At 40.6% G+C, this 17,294-nt stretch overlaps 1 protein-coding gene across 2 annotated transcripts in view; it reads left to right on the top strand.

The window, feature by feature from the left end:
* Positions 1–15,769: 15,769 nt before the first annotated feature.
* The window catches only part of LOC108048164, a 115,969-nt gene continuing 114,444 nt past the window's right edge, over positions 15,770–17,294 (top strand). For both annotated transcript variants that reach the window (XM_044458818.1, XM_044458819.1), the window contains exon 1: positions 15,770–16,340. The gene's annotated coding sequence lies outside the window, so the exon portion shown is untranslated. The remainder of the gene's footprint in view (positions 16,341–17,294) is intronic.

Genomic DNA, 17,294 nt, shown 5'->3' on the forward strand with positions numbered 1-17,294 from the left:
TATATGTCTTAAAATTAATTTAGCTAAGAGTCATTTTTCTCATTCATCAAGAATTCTTCGTCAAAAATACGTAATGTATTCTTAATTTTATAAAATTTTTAACAATAAGATTCTTTAATCTCTTGTGTAGATTATAATCACTATAATAATGTCGGAATTATATTTTAATTAATCAATACGTCATGCTTCTCTAAAATGAAAAATATTTACATATTTTCAACGTTTGAAAACCTTTTTGGCTGCATTAATTTCCCTAAACTTTTTACCTTTGCGATGATTGGAAACTAAGAACCTCCTGGACTTAATGTGTAAATACAATAGCATGTTCTTTGTTTGCCAACGAAGTTAAATCTCGAATTTGCAATTTTCTTTTTCTTTGGCCGATCTTATTCACGGCTTTTATTTCTCTTTCACGATTCACTTCCTTTTATTTTGGCCCCGTTTTGTTTGGGCTGGTATGAATGCTTTATAAGGGGAGGACCTCCATTACCCAGATGAATGCTTTAATGGCCTTTAAAGCTAATGAAGTTGCCATGTGAAAGTGAAACTCACATTTCAGCAAGGAAGTCATAATGCGAGCGCAGAGGGCTGATGTCGTGTAATCGCATTAAAGCCATTAACAGGGAACACGAGAAATGGGGAAATAGAAGAGAGCGAAAGGAGAAAAGCGAAAGGAAAGCCAGTGTAGACACACGTTGTCTTGACACGAGAAAACAATCATACGCCCTGTGTGCCGGACAAGACTCAAGGTGAGTGTTATTCCGGCTCTTATCGATGCCATCGTCCATGCAATATTGATGCCAGCCAACGAGCTTTCAATGTCCTAAACAGTGTTTAAGGTCGGCCAAAATGTAAAGTTTCTTTTCAGCTCTTTTTAAGCCACATGCCCCAGGCAGTTGCCGTTCAAAAGTTAATTACATTTCGGTAACATTAAAAATTCAATGCGTCCCGAAGCCTCTCAGAATCAACTTGCTCATGTGAGTGGCTGCGGAAATTATAATAAATAATAATTATGGCGAAAAATTTAATTTCTCCGGCCAATACATATGCAGTGTTCAATAGCCGTTAATACATATATGTGCGCAGATTAAAGCTGAATGTTGATGGCGAAATTAAATTTAATCGCGTTGCAAAACAATGGTGGTGGCATCGTTTGGTGAAAATCATTTCAAAGTTAAAAAACGATTTTATGCCACGCCTTTTGGTAGTTAATAAACATTTAAACGGTGCCTGCGGTGGATAAATTGTTTTGACAGATAAAGCAGTTATTAAATCAATTGTCATCAACACTAATGGTAATTTCATGGCATACAAAATAATAAAGAAAATAATCTTTGTTGTATTCGACAGGGCAACAACTGTTTAATATTGTACAATATTGTATTAAATAATTATTTGCATTGAATAAGTTTTTAATATATCTTTTCTTTTGTGTCAATCTTTTTGAATTTAGTCTGCTATCTATTTTAAATAAAATAAAAAAATTTTGAAAAGCTTTTTAAAGTTAATACTAAAATATATTCTTGGCTTATTAATTGTTGATGAGGATGATGGAATTGTTGGAAGGCAGCTGTTGTTTTTTGTTCTTCTTCCCGAAATACAACCCTGAAACTTTATGACACCGTTTTGGTGCCCACCAAAAGTACATCATAAAACTGCCATTTGGTTGCGCAAAATTTATGCAAATTTCCTATGTGTTTGCGCAGCATCAGTCGGCAGGACTAGCAACCCGAAACAAGAGTCACAACAGCGGCAATAACGACCACAACGACAAATGCATAAATCAGTTTTAATGCAAATTTCGTTACATTCCATGTTGTCGTCTCAATAAGCAGCCATTAATATGCTGCGCCTGCTGCATAAATTGTGTGATTTTTGCGGCTTTGCTTAATTGTACGCATTGTCGCAAGGACAACAGCCAATCCGAGTCCTGCGCAATTATTCATGCGATGGTCAAGGACAACGGCTACCAGTTGCCGCACATTTGTGGTTTTCATTTTGCGTGGCACTTTGCGTGGATATTTCTTAAATGCAGTCAAAAGAAAATATATCATTATTATTAACTTAAGTCTATATATATTTTTTAAAAAAATGTATCGGTGATACACTAAGATTAAAATTGTATTTAAGTTATTTTGTTCTCTTATAAAAAGTTAATAAATTAAAAAGATATTTTTTCGATCTTAATTTATCAAAATTTAAATGTTTTTGTAGAGATTGATTTTCATAGTGTGTTTATTTTTTTCTATAAAATTTAGCTTTAATTAGCTGCTTAAATAACTTGTTTGATAATTTTTATTATTTTTACTATTAATGGTTTAGTTAAGGTGTTTTTAGTTACCTAGTAATTTTCCTGATTCTCATTCATTCTTGATGCAGTTAACTTAAAATGGTTGTTATATGGGCACCATTCTATTTTAAAAGGGATATATGTTTTCGCAGTGCATTTATGACAGAATGGAGTCGCAGCAAGGCGTTCGCAATTGTCGGCCATTTAAATGCAGGCCAATAAATTCAAGCACAATTTGAAGTGGCGCTTTGTCTGGCCGCTTGTCCCGGCATTATCCGCTTTATGCACGGAAGTCCATTTATATTGCCAACCGGCGACGGCCGAGACACAAATGAAGTGGAGTTCCCGGCACGGCACACGCAGAGGAGCCTTTAAATACCTTCGTGGCCGCCTCCATTTCCCCAAGATGCCAGAATGCAATAAACTTCTAAATCAGTCGATTTAGCTGCGAACTGCAAATGCCCCTAAAAGCATACGAAACATACGCGAATGAGTGTGCGTGCCGTTGTGAGCGAGCAAAAAGTTTCTGAAAAATGTCGGGCAATTAAAATAAGTACCGTGAATCTCGAGGGAGTGAGTTGCCATTGGAAGTTGCCTTTGCTTCGGTTCGCTTTGTTATCTCTCGTGTGGATTTGGCTGTCAGCAAAGTGCGCTTTGAGCCCGGTGGTTAAATTAGCTGCGGGGAAAAGCGGGGCACTCGGTGGATTAAGCAGCACATTCTGGACCATTTAATTGTGCTTTAATTTAATTTTAGGGAAGCAGACTCGGATTGAGCTCACAAGTGCTAAAGGGAACTCTCAGGTGATTTAAAAATAGAGAATGTAAAAAAATACATAATTGTATACATAATTTTTCTCTACAACATCAAAGTGTTACCAGTACAAATTAAGGATTGGGGCTATCAAGAGTTAATAATAATAAATTGTGAGATAAATTTTAATAAATTTATTATGTTCCTTAAACGGAAATGGAAGTATAATTTTTATTTAAGCTTTAAAACAAAGTTTATGAATGTAACCAACGAGTAAACTGAAATGTGCAGAACCAATTTAAAGTTTAAGATAAATTGACAACATTTTTCCTGAAATCATTTTGCAAAATGGTCTTTGCATTTTACAAAATAAACACCAATGTACGATTAGAAATTCCTGGCACATCGAAAGGTATTTGGCATCTGTCTGCCGGAGATTTGTTAGCCATTTAAATGCTCGCCACATACACGGAAGCAGGAAGCATAACAGTTTATCTTTATAATTAGATCTCATCGTTTCTATCTTGGCCAAAGTAGTGCACAATGGCGAAAGCCACTTCCAGAGCCATTTGGCCCGTCACGGGGTCATGATGTCTGGTTACACGTACTCCACTCCGGAGGCCATAACCGAACCCAAGCCCAGAGGCACGGCCAAACCCAACGAGAACCGATCCGAACCGCGAATCGCGAAACTTGGCTCATTAAAGATTAAGACGCATTAACACAAATGGTGTGGGGGGCTAGCAATTTAAGCGCCATCAGCATAAATATTTATGCAAATTGGGATTACAAGTATTTTGTACGTATTTTGTAGGGCTGCCTTGTGGAAACTTTCTGTCCTTTGCGACTGAGATAACTTTGGATAATGCCCAAAATTGAAATTTAATTAGAATTAAAGTCATGGGTTTCTATTGCTAAAAACAGAAAGGTTTCTTAAAGCTCTCCCTTTTTTTTTGGTAACCAGTGACCTTGTTTCTTTCTGCAGATGCATCTTTAAGTTTTCAACCATTTTCCCACCCCATTTCGATTTTCTCGCTGGCTGGTTTGCTGCAGCTGCTTTTTGTTTCGACATGGTAGTTTGCATTTCCCGCACTCAAGGCCATCGCTTCAGCGAATAAAAAAATCCGAAAACTCTCGCCAAACAAATGTATGCGGTATAATTTATGCTGCCACGGAGCGAAACCAACTTCCAGCTCATAAAATGTCGAGGTAAGTTGAGTTGAACGGCCAAGGCTGGCAGGATTTAGATAAATGAAATGCATAAAGATCCCGTTGCCGGCATCTGAGGTCAACTGCCATGCATTCCATTTCCCAATGGATGGTCATAAAAGGTCGCAGCTTTCACCGCTTTCTGTCACACACAAAAAAATATCAATTTCAAGTGGGTATTCGCTGGTAAAATTTAAGTATCGTCATGAAAAATAATTAAACGTTTGAAATATAAAAGTGGAGCGCTATACAATAAAGTTCGTCAAAGATTGAAAGCCATATTTATGTGCAGAATTTTATTAATTTATTTATATGAAAATTTAATTCACTTCCAGAGTGTTAACATGAGAAATTTATTGATTGATTGTTTGCTGCTACTGCGATATTTTAAAGCATATTGTATTCATAACGATAGAATAAGCTTTTACTATAAAAAAACGCGACATAAGGTTCAGTTCTATCCAATTCTACTACAAGGTTTTTCAAAGTAAGCTACAGTCGAAAAATAAATAAATAACGCAAATACTTAAATTGAAAACTCTTTTTTGGGTGTGCATAACTTCCCACTAGCAGATTAGCTCGCTTTTTGCTTTTCGCTCCAAGCTGAGCTCATCAATATGCATTGAATTTGAATTGAGTGGGAAAACTTGTCGGGTGCTTTGATGTCTGTCAAATGCTTATTGGCAACATTGTTTCCTAATGCAATTAGCCGCATTTATGCGCAATTTCGGTTGGCCCACTCACAGCACCGCCACCCACTCACCCATTCTGCCATCGTAGACATGGCAATTTCCCAGCTGCTTGTTTGTTGAAATTTCATTACTTTGTGTAAACAAAGTGCACGTGCTCGATGCGCCTCCTCCGCCCCCACAATCCTGAAGGATTCTCTCCATGGGAGTGGCGCATGCGCGGATAAACCAGAAAGAGTTCTCAGTCCGCTGGCAGACGGCATGAGATATGGCATTAAATCATTCTACGTTTTCCTGTGTTTCATTCAATTATCAAAAATAATTTAAAATAATTTTATGTGCCGCAGCCGCACACACACACTCACTCACACTCACTCAGACAGTCGACGTATAGAGATAGACTCACTTACTTACTTCTCCTGGCTGGTCACGTCGTAATCAGCAAAAGGTTTCGCCTAGTTGCGGCTGTAAACTCGCCTACGTGACTTTCATGTCCGATGAGCTCGAAAGCGTTCGCATAAATACAAAAATTCCTAATTTATGTAGTTTACGTTTTGGATTTATTGCGTCTACTATTTGGCTGTTGTATATCATTTATCTGTGCCTTGGAAATGGATATGGATGGCGCTTTAAGCGTTTTACGCTCCACGTGCTTAAATCCTTTTCGCCCCACAGGGCGTATGAGCAATGTGCTTGAGGCGCATTTATTGCGTGTGCCAATTTTAGCGGCCTGAAGTGACGCTTCACTCAAGTGCAACTGCTTGACATTTGAAGGGGGCTTCTGGCCAAAAAGGAATCAGCCTGCTGCACGCTGTTAATCAACTAATTAAGCAAAATTACCACGGCTAATGGCTAATGGAAGAGAAGTAAGTCGGAGGCCTTGACACGTTTTGGCACTGGGACTGGAATCGATCTTTGGGGAGCCCTAAAGCTGCGACATGTCGAGGCGTATCCCCAAAACAGGAGTCACACCTTCTTTTTCGCCCCCGCATGAACAATCTCATAATCAGCATAATTTTCATGTAAATACAGGACAACAAGCAAAAGTCAGAGCCACTTGACTCGCCGAGATTCTTGGCCAAAGGCAAGAAAGCAGAAGATTTGGCCCAAATGCTGATGCTGGTGCTGGCCCAGATTATGCACTGAGATAATTATCTGGCCACTTGCCGCTCATCCTGCCAATGCCAATTCCATTTCCACTCTCGTTCGTGAAAGTGAGACTTTCGCCGCTTTATGCCCCTCGACTGCTGTTGGCAAGTTGGACCCCGGAGACCAGTTGGCCAAGAATAATGTTTCACCGTGTTATTATCTCTTGCTGGTGGGCGTGGCATGTGGCGAGTGTCATAAATAAAATGGTAACTATATGGCGGGCCGACTTGCCTCCTTTTCTCCACTTAAACACCATTATTAGGCAAATATATGTGGGGGGGATATGGTGGCCTTTGCTTGGACCGCCCGTTGCCCAGTTTGGCTTTATTACCGCTGCTCAAATTTGATTTCGTTTGCACTAATTGCTGGCAGTGTAGAAATATGGCCAACCATTAATCACAGATACAACTCCTGACATGCCACCAACAAAAGGCAGTGGTGTATAAGCCAATTGCCGAAGGGCGGTGAATTTTATTGGTTGTACTCCGTGTAAACAATTATAGTTACACACAATAATATTTACCCGGCTCGAGGCTGTTTAATCAAGGTGAGTTGAGGTGTGGGTAAAACTGCTACGTGTGGGTGATAGTCGGATAGCCGGAACATATATCAGATCACTTACCAATTCGCTGTCTATATGCATAACCCATTTAATCCGCTCGGGCTGCCACGTCACTCTTATTTGAGAAGACAAATGAATCGCAGGAATGTCAAAAAATTCATTAGTCCTGCGATACATAATAAATGTTTTCCTATTTGAGTGCCTTAATGGCTAATCAGCGCTTTATTTGCTTATTAAAAAGTCAAGCACATTTCGGGGAAATAGAGAAGCAATTTTCATGGGCTCGTGTGATATAAGTTGTTTAAAGGTTGTATACTCTAACAAAAATAGCATGGCATAACATTAGAATCCAAACCTTAAATTCTTATCCAAAAATTAAATCGCTATTTTACAAGCTACTTGTAAACAAATAATATGTTTATGTATTTATTTGCCTTTAACGCTTTACATATAATATAAATAAAATATTTAAATGCTTTAAATTACAGCAATTAACTATTTGAGGTATATTAGATTTTTATTTTTATGGATTAATGACCAAAAGCATGTAATTTAACCGATTACCTTATGTTTCTCTTCACACGGACTCGACTTAATGTGAGCTCATAAATTGCCCATAAAGCAACTGACACGAGAAGAGGGCCACAAAATACGGGGCTTACAGGTGAACTTACATTATTTTCTTTTGTTGGAAAGGATAGTACAAGTCATGCGGCCAAACGTTTTCATGCTCGAGTTTTTATCCGCGCTTGTGGATTCCAGGAACTGTTTGTCATGCCAGAGTCAATTTACTCCATTCAAAGACACTTTATTGGTAACTCGACAAATGCAAACGGCGCAAAAGGATGTGCATGTCCTGCGGGCGAGGGAGAGTTAAAAGTTTGCATGTCATTCGAGCCGCACTTCATTTCATCGCCCGGCAGCCTTTCTTCTTTTTTTTTTTTTGGCCATTTTCCCCCATTTGTGGGCCACCAAGGTGTGAAACAATGTGTCAGGCTGTCGGGCAAAAGTGGAAAAGGAGAAAATTATTTGCACTCTCAGGACTCGGAACACGGTTTCTGCTGCTATTTTGGTGAAGAGAAATTTTAATGCACTCATACTGTTGTTGGGTGGCCGCCCTTTCCAGCAGATTTGTTTTGCTTATCCCAAAATGTAATGTGCTTTACAACATGTTGAAAAGTTTCAGCAGAAAGTGTGCTTCACTACAACATATTTCGGTGCGAGTCTGGCTGTGTTATGAGCTAATGCACCAAGGAATTCACTCAGCTACATTTTCATACGCTCAATTATTTAATACACCAGACGAACAACAGCTTCACTTGCAGGCCCTGCTCTCAACTTTATCTGTTCTTGTTTATTCGAGGGAAACAAAGTTAAATTGTTTGCTCATGAATGGCTTTAACGTGAAGATGGTTGGTGGGGGAGTGGTTGGTAAGTTGGGTGGTTGGTGGTTCTCGGTGGAGTACTAGCAATTATAATGCCGACTATATCGCCTTTGAACAGCTCGTTGTCTGTCATAGACACGCCATCGATTGCAGCCGTTCTGCCCGGGCCAACTTTCTGCCCCATTTGCCTCCTATTGCCCCTTAGCACTTAGAAAATAAATTGCCTATAACGAACTCCAAATAAAAATAATAATATATATTAACTGCTAGTAGAGTTTTAGTTATAAAAGCTTTATTAATTCTCTATGAAGTTGAATTAGAACTTCTATATTTAGTCACAGCCAAGTCTGGTTCTGTTTTTCCAAAAAAAACTATAATATTAATTATAGAAAATGTTGTAGTTTAAACAAACCCAAGTTTAAGGCTACCATAAATAAATTTTTAGACTTTAAACGCTAACTTTTTATTTTATTTAATGTGGTTATTTCGAAAAAAAATAACAAAAGATTATTTCACCGGTTGAAATCCTTTCGACTGTATTTAATTTGTTTTTTTTTTAAATAGTAGTAATAATATTTGTTTAGTGTAACGGTAGGAGCCACAAAGAAACAGTGGCCAGAAGAACAACAGCAGCAGCAGCAGCAGCAGCGGCAGTGGCAGTGGCAACAACAAAGAATAAAGGCCGACAGCTGCACAGCTTAAGTAACATAAGGTGCCCCATCGCCTCATACTTTGCTTTATTTATGGCCTGGTCCGGCTTACTTATTGTTGGCTTTTAAAGCCAGCTCCGCTATTGGCCATTGTTTGCCTGAATTATTGATTTTCATTAGTGTCTTGCCCGTCTTCGATTACGGCGACAGTTTGGGTTTGTTTTGTTGGTTTGTTGTTGAGCTCGAGACACCCCATCCACATTTGGCAGCCAGCTGGTACATTTTGTATTTGATTTCCTTTGAAATCAGTTCTCAATGGCTTCGCCAGTTCGTCCAGTGATTTCATTTTGGGCCGCCAACGCCGCCACAATTGAAATGTTGTGCTGGCTTTAACCTGGCCCAGCTAGTCTGCGAATCTTGAGACTGCCAGACCGGCAACTGGGAATTTTTTAATTAAATTAAAATGTCCACGGTTGTCGGTTGACGGCGAACGGCAGACGGTAGACGACGCCCTGCCTACCGTCCCAACGGCCACAATGCAATTGGAAGGTTTCCATTTTAATTAAAGTTTTTACGCGCATTTCACTTACTCGAAATCGCAGCGAAGGCACAGCCACAAACAGCGGCCAACATCCGCCGTAGACTGGCAACCAAAAGTGGCAAATTTCATATTCCGTTAGAGTCCTGGCAACCTGAAATCTGGCTGGATTCGGAATGAGTCAGAGAGGGACAGACGAGGACAGCGAGAGGACTATTTAAATAGGGAAAGCGTAAAAACGGGGACTTTTCTTGCTGCACTCAGAAAAAATTAATTATTAAATGGTTAAAAACATAATTATATTATAAAGCTAACAAAATTAAATTTGTAATTTAACAAAAGCTTCCAATTTGCAAAGTTGGTCTTAGCAGATATCAATCTTTTTTCAGTGTTGTATTTTGATAATTTAAGCTAATTTCGCCGGCATATCCAAACATATATAAAAATAGTAATTTTAACAAGCTATATTAAAATATTTCGTTTATAACATTGCATATACTGATTTAAAAAAAAAAAACTTAGTTTCAAAGTTTCTTTATACATGCTAAATAAATAAAGAACTTTGTGTTATTTACTTGCCAAACTTTTTCTTTTTGGTTAATTTCAGCTGTAGAAACCAAACACGTTGAGTGTATTCATAGCATTGATTTCCCAATTTCAGTCCAGGAGCTTCCCCACACTGAGATTTAGTTACCCGCTGCTCGCAACTGAAAGCCAATTCCTAGGGCACCAGCTACTTTTCACTGTCTTTCTTTCTAGAGTTTAAACTTGAAATTGATTAAAGGCGACTTGTACTGGCAGGTGTTTAATTCGTTATTGATGTGTTGTGCTGACATTGCGCATACGCCGTGTGGAATGCTTGGACCGCCTAAGAAGCGAATAAACCAGGGATAAGATGGCTGAGGGCACAGTTAGGGCTTCGCCGGCTCCTCTCGCGTAACTTTTAAAGCTTCCCAAGCTAATGGAGAGACTGCCCCAACCTAAATGCAATTTACCCGTCATTGTTGTGCATAATCGAGGCAATTATGCGGCGCAATGATCTGGCAAGGTCTGTACAGGCCGACTTGAACTTGTCATTAAGGGTCTGCTATCTGCGATGCCGGGTTATTAATTGGCAAGCCGGCTCTTGTGCAACCGATTCCCCATGGGAGTCCGTCAACCCACCGTGGCAATTACCCCTTTGTCTTTTCCAATTAGACCAGTCAATGACCTCACCTCGCAGTCAGCCGGCTGTTGATGGCAAATAATTGGCGCGGATAAGCCGGCATTAAGCCACATTAAATTATGCACTGAGGGATCCCCTTTTGGCCCGGCGAGGGAAGTGGCTCTGCAGCGGATGGAGTTCAAACTGGAGCGCTCCTGGAGTTTCGAGTGTGTCAGCAAGGAGCGGCAGGCGTCGCTGGTTGTGCGGCGATGACGGCAATGCAACGGCGGTGAGTAGCAATTAAAATGTCAATTGAAACGCCCCCTCGTCCAAGACCAAAGCAGGGGGACGGGGGGTGGGATAGGCACGGAAAAAAACACACAGTGGAGCAAGACCCGTTTTTTTCTTGTTCAAATGGTTTTGTGCACAGCATGGAAGTGTAGGAATGATTGCGATAAAGAAAAAAATTTATTTATTTAAAGTAGGAAGTTTATATACCCTTGCTGCTGTTATATAATTTATATGTTCTATATTTCGATGTTGATCAAGGACAAATAGGAATAAAAAACGATAAAAAATCGACCAAAAATTACAAATCATATTTTTAATGCAGGTTTTTAATATAGTAGGTTTTAGGTCACTTTTCTTTCTTACAGTCGTCCCACTGTGACGCGCTGATATTGCAAACGGCGGAGCAGGATGGTCCTTGTCCGTATCCGGGAATCGTTTCTGGTTGCGAACTAAGCAGAGAAGAGGAGAGTGGCAGAGGCAGAGGCAAGCCCGAGCCAAAGGCAAACATTCCAATTTCATTTGGCTTGCTTTGGGGACCGGGTGGCTTGTTTTAGCCCCTGTTTTAGCTGCCAACTCCAGGCCTTCCATTGTCAACTAATTTCGGAGCGGTCGGAATCAAAGTTGCATTCGCCGTGCCCAAGCCAAGTCCATTATAAACTTTCGCTTTTGGCAGTGCCGTCAAGCTGGAGCAAAACAATGGGATCAGGTGGATTGCACCCGGCCAAAGGAAGTCCCGGGCACACGAGGTGGTTCGAAATGGGGCCAAGTATGGGGCTATTATGGCATTGTTGGCCTGACAAACAGCCAACACGCTGAAGGCCCAAATCCGTGCCGTGATGAGGATCTCGTGCCCTTGGTTTGAGTGTAATTAAATTCCGATTTAAAGTGCAACACCGCTCCGCGGTAAAAATAGTAACTAATGTGCCAAACGAGCCAGCCGTTTCCCATTTTCGTAGTTCACTGGCTCGGCTTAATTTCATTTGGAATCGTTAACGTCCCAAAAATACCGCCTGATAGAAACCAAAATGCGAAAGGTTAAGCTTGCCATAGGTCAAGCGTTGACCCCTTTTTTCCACCGCAGTAGCAGGTGGAAAATCACATTACATATACGTGGGATTTATTTTTTTCGCCCTGCACATTTTGAGTTTACAATTAAATTAGAAACTTTGACTGTGTTTCGTAAAGTTTCGGCGACAGCGTCAGAGCTCCGCCAGTTGGACAAACAGTTTTAGTCCGGGATTCCCGGTCACCCTCCACTGAACAGCCCGACATCTGACGAAATAAAATACGTGACACAATTCCATATGAGAACAAGCACACGAGGGGCAACAACAAGTGCAGCAACTTCTGGCCTGTACGATATAATCCCTGGACTTCAGTGGAGTTCAATGAGCTTTCAAGTCCTGCAAGAGCTAAGCCAGCTGAGAGTTGGCAGCAAGAAATTCATATATCCATCGGCATACAGGGGTTCAAATAAGCAGGCAGTTGTAATTTAATTTGATAGTGCCTTCGATGCAATGTGCAGTTTAATAAGTGAAATGTAATATTGTGATAATGAACTAAGATCGGAATTCGGGCGAATTGCAAATTTAATTGATTTTACTCGAGGTTCAAATTAATTTTAGCTACTGGTTACTGATAATAAATGATTGGGTTTTTCCTGAAGTAGCTAATACCTTATATTTATTTACAATTACAATTACAAACATATACAATTTTTGTACACAAAAAATATGAAGTAAAACACACCAACAATCGATTTTTCAGAAATACGTTCTTAAATTCACATAAAATAATAAGTAAATCTATTAAATCACACAAATATTTAATGGGATATATTTTTTTAATAGCTTACTTTAAAATGATACTTTTCAATATCACGCACAGTCCCCATTTAATCCTTGCTATTTTTTATATTTTGTATACAGTGCACGGTCTACCAAAGAGTTCACTGAACTATAAATGCATGGGATTTTATCTTGCACACACACATATGCACGTTTAAGTGTGGCAGGTGGCAGATGGGGCAGACACTTGGCCCCATTCTTTTTCAATTCGTTTTCGTAGTCTTAGCTGGATTTTATTTATTTATATGGCCAAATGTTGTCTTTCGATTCGGCTGCTTTCATTTCCTAGCCAGCAGCCGACTTCCCTGTTTGCCTTGCCCCCCAGCCCGCTTCTTCCCGCCCAGCTATCTATCTATGGATTTCCCTCTGGCTCGCTGCACTTGCGCTCATTAAACATTTAGCTACATTGTCTGGCGTATCTTGGATGTACAAAATGGGGGAAGATTCTGGCTTAGGCGGGCTGCAGACAAAAGATATGAGGCAAAAGCGCAACGTCAAAAAGGAAATTGTACGCCTAATGGTCATTGCCGGGCCAAATGAAGCTGCCATTGGGTGCCGAGCCGGCTCCTTCTGTCTATTGAAATATTTAAAAGGATTTCTTTTGCTGCCCGGCTGCCTCTTTTAGCCATATCTCTCCATTTTTCCCGGCCGGCAAACGATCTGGGATTAAGCAAATCAAAAAGTCAGTGCCCCAGCACCACTTTTGAACCACCGACATCGACAACTGTGCCCGTTCTTTACACTGAAAACTATATGGATTAAGTTTGTTCCTATTAAGAAAACAATTGTTTTTACGTATTTTGTAAATGGGTCTTCCATGGAATGACCAAACATTATGTGAATATTTTAAAGCGAAATGCCGCCAAATTTTAGATTCGTTTCCAGTTTACTTTTAGGCCATTATCTGTTGAAATGGATTTGGCTTTTAATGATCTTTAAACAGGAAAAAACATTTTTTTTAAGATTTAACATTTTAAAGTACCCAAGAATTAGTGTAGTGCAACTTTGTCTATAAAAAACCTTTAAACTCAAGATAAAATTTACATTCTTTTTTGAGTGATCCAGGGTTTGGGTTCTTGCCCTGGAACGGTTCGCTGTCTCTGCCATCGACGTCCTAGTAACAGTCACAGTTGCAGCTGGACTCGCAGCCTTGTCCGAATGCAATTAAAATGTCAGCGATGCAGAAATGGAGCTGCCCAGGGCGGAAAAATGGACGGCTAACATGCGAGGGCAAAGAGCTCGAATTGGAGTGCGAGTTCCACCTCCGCCCGCAGGACTCCGGTCAAACACGCATTTGCCATGCCAAAAAGACTGGACACTCGACTCCCAACGGTTTTGCAGGACCCACTCAGCTGGATTCGCAAAAACCAAAGGGGAGCGACTGCCACGCCCATACACGCCATTAAGCGCACTTGTGATGTACGTAAATTAATTTACTGTCGGCCATTTATGTTCGCCGGCAACCAATAAAGGAGCAACAACATCCACGTCAACATCAGCCATCAGCAGCAAACAAAGATGAAGAACCAAGCGCGTTGTTAGCGGCTTTATTGACAGACAGAAATTTGTAGCCGACCGGCAAAAAGTTGCACATGCCGCAAAAGTTTGCTAATAAATAACATTTAGCACCAGGAGTTTGCCATAAAAACACGACCCAAAAGTGAAAGACACATCCCACATAATTATTGATTCGACAGGCGGGATATATGTAAGCAGAATTTATGATTCAGGTTGATATATGTTTGGGGATTTTGATTCTTCACTGCTAATCTATAAGAGGGCTAAAAAAACAGCAAATGTAGGTACACAACATGAAAGCTGCAATAAACAAAAATAAATTGTATTACAAATTTACCTGCCTTGGTTAGGTTTTATTTTTTATATTTTTAGGTACTTTAATTTAAAAAAAGGTGATCTACAAAATGTGGTTGTTTGTTATTAAGTTGAAAACCCTCTTGAAAATATTGGAAACCTCTAAAGGTACTACACTGATTTTATTGCACTTAATTTTACGACTACTTCATTTAGCAATTATTAACTTTTTAAATCAGTTCATTTTTTCATTAATACCAATAAAGTTAAAAAATTGCCATTCATTTTTAAATTGTCAGTCTTAGGGGATGATCAAAGGTAAAAAAAGCGGTAAAAATAATATTTTAAGCAAAATTCTTCTGATTCTGATTCTGATTTTCTATTCAATCCTGATTTATTAAGAGGTTAATAATTTTCTAAAAGTAGCCACAAAAATAAATAAATAAATTTTAGTAATCGAATAAATAATAAAGAATATAAATATATATTTCTGAGATATTGATAAATTTGAGAAAGGTATCTAGGGGCTTTAAAGCCCTGTGGCTCAGTATTTGTAATGTCCTAAATTACTGTCAGCACTGAAAGTAGTTATTATCAATGCCGTTATTCAGGGGGAGGCACGCGCGTTATGAACGCGAGTGTGTGTCGCAAATGGCGACCGCAAGTTGCGGATATTATCTGGAGGGTGTCACTTTGTCGGCAACAGATACTTAAGTGCTGTCCGGCAGCCCCAAGCGCCGCATTCCGCCACATTCCGCCGTAGTCCGGAGCGGAAGCACGCGACTACGGCGGAAATTGCTGCACATGCAAGGCACGCAGCCAGTCACTTGGTGGACCCACAAGGACTCCCTTTTTGCCCCAACACTCCTAGCATCGGGATGCCATCAGCAGCGGAATGGATCGGGAGTTTTTCGAGTTAACAAATTAAAGTAAAAATTACAATGCATGGCATGCCATAAATACGAAAGTTTAAGACCTTGACAGCCATGACCAATTGACCCAATTGTTTGCCCGTTTTTCCCGCACTTTGCATGTGCCGAGCTCGGCGTAGGTGTTTGTGTGTGCTTGTGTGGGCGGTGGTTTGCTTTTCGAAAGGGGTTCGAGGGGTTCAAGGGGTTTTTGGGCTTTCGAGTGCCCGAGCAATTGCAGCAGCCAACGTGAGAGTGGCCAAATTGAATTTGAAGCGCTCAGAACCAAAACGAAATAGGGCCATTCCCAAAGGCCTTAATCGCAGAGCCAACATTGACTTTAATTTCGCTTTGAAGCGAAGAGAGTCACTCTCTTAGAGGAACAAACTGGCTGCCTTGCTCTTTTGGCCCGTTTTTATCCGGCCAAGAGTTCGGGCCTTTTGGCTTCGGCTTGTGGACACGACCTAGGCGAACGGAAAATGGAAAAGCGGCGGGCTTTCCTCGACTGTCAGTTTGCCGCAGTCGAGCAATGAACACGCAGCGCGCGGTTTCTTCCCATTCAATCGCGAGGATAGCTCAGCCAGGATAACTCAACAATATCGTGCTCGATCCTTCGAGGGTCGGTCAAAGGTGGCCACCACAAAAGGCAAAGCACCATACAATTGCCCCGTTCAAAAAGTGATAGTGAGTGTGTGTGTATGTGTGTGTGTGTGAGAGAGGGGCACCATGAGCACCAGTGGCAAAGCGGGGTCACCACCTCCCCTTTGAACCGGTCCACGTAGATTGAGATTGTGGCCAAGCCGCAAATGCAGCGGCTAGTTGCGAATTCACAACGTGCCACGGGCAAAACACTGACACCTCCATCGCGTTCGGTCCCCCAAAAATCCAGTGTCCATCGAGCAGCAACTCGCAACCCGCAACTCGCAACCCGTAACCCGTAACCCCTAACCCGTATTCCGTATCCGTATTCCGTGTCGCGTCGCGGTTCGTTGAGCTGACAGCCAAAAATGTCGGTTTAGTTGCGCCATTATCTATATGCACACGAGTCCTGGGCTTGCAGATTGCATCCTATATCCGCGGAACGTGTCGCCATCGCCATCGTCACCGCTGGCCATGTAAGTGATATCAGAATGGGTTTTGAGTTGCCGCAGGAACTGTGTGCGCTGTGCTACCACAATAAATTACCTGGCAACTGACATGTTTTCGAATCGAAATGCAGTTGCCCCAGCCGCCTCCGGATAGGCCCTGGCGTAATTAAATTTCTGTAAATTTTATCAAAATTTACGACACACTTGCAACAGCGACAGCAGCAGCAGCAGTAACAGCAGCAGCCACTACAGCCATCAGTCTTTTTCTTTATCCTTTCGGGGTCCTCTGTTCGGTAACAATGGAGCCATGTCGAAATCGAGCCGCGGGCCATTTTGCGATGCTCCTCTGATACACGTTTTTGTGTCGAAAAATTTCAGAAAAACTAAAGCCAAACTCCATTAGGACGTAGCAAAGGCCGCATGATTTATACAAGGGTCATGCATCATATTCCTAAGCACGCCAACATATGTACGGCCTTGTGTATTTTCGGTCACCTATATAGATAATGGTATTGATCTTTTTTAACACACTTTTTGCTCAGGGGCCAGCGGAGATTTGAGCGAAAATAATAGATTTAGCCTTAATTTAAGTAATGGAAAATGTGGAGCATTTCATTAGTTATGTATTATTATTTTTCAAAGAAAACTAGTTTCAATGATGTAGGCCCCAATGTCTGAGATACTTAACATATTAATATACTTTTACTCTTTAAGGCTTAAGATATCTGTATTGCTGATTTAGTTTATTTCGCTTACCTGCCATAAATGTAGGCCATTACGTCGGTACAACCCCGAACAAATCGTAATAAATCAAAGTTCTGCTTGCTCAAAATTAGTAAAATGCAAATAACATGACAATATTAATGATTTTCCTTAGAGACATGCACACACTGCACATAATAATAAAATATGAAACAAGGCAAATACAATTCGCCTGTATATGTGGAATGTCTTAACGATGACTGGCTGCCTGCGCAGTGA

This window comes from Drosophila rhopaloa, unplaced genomic scaffold (assembly GCF_018152115.1).
Source record: "Drosophila rhopaloa isolate 14029-0021.01 unplaced genomic scaffold, ASM1815211v1 contig_178, whole genome shotgun sequence".
NCBI lineage: Eukaryota > Metazoa > Arthropoda > Insecta > Diptera > Drosophilidae > Drosophila > Drosophila rhopaloa.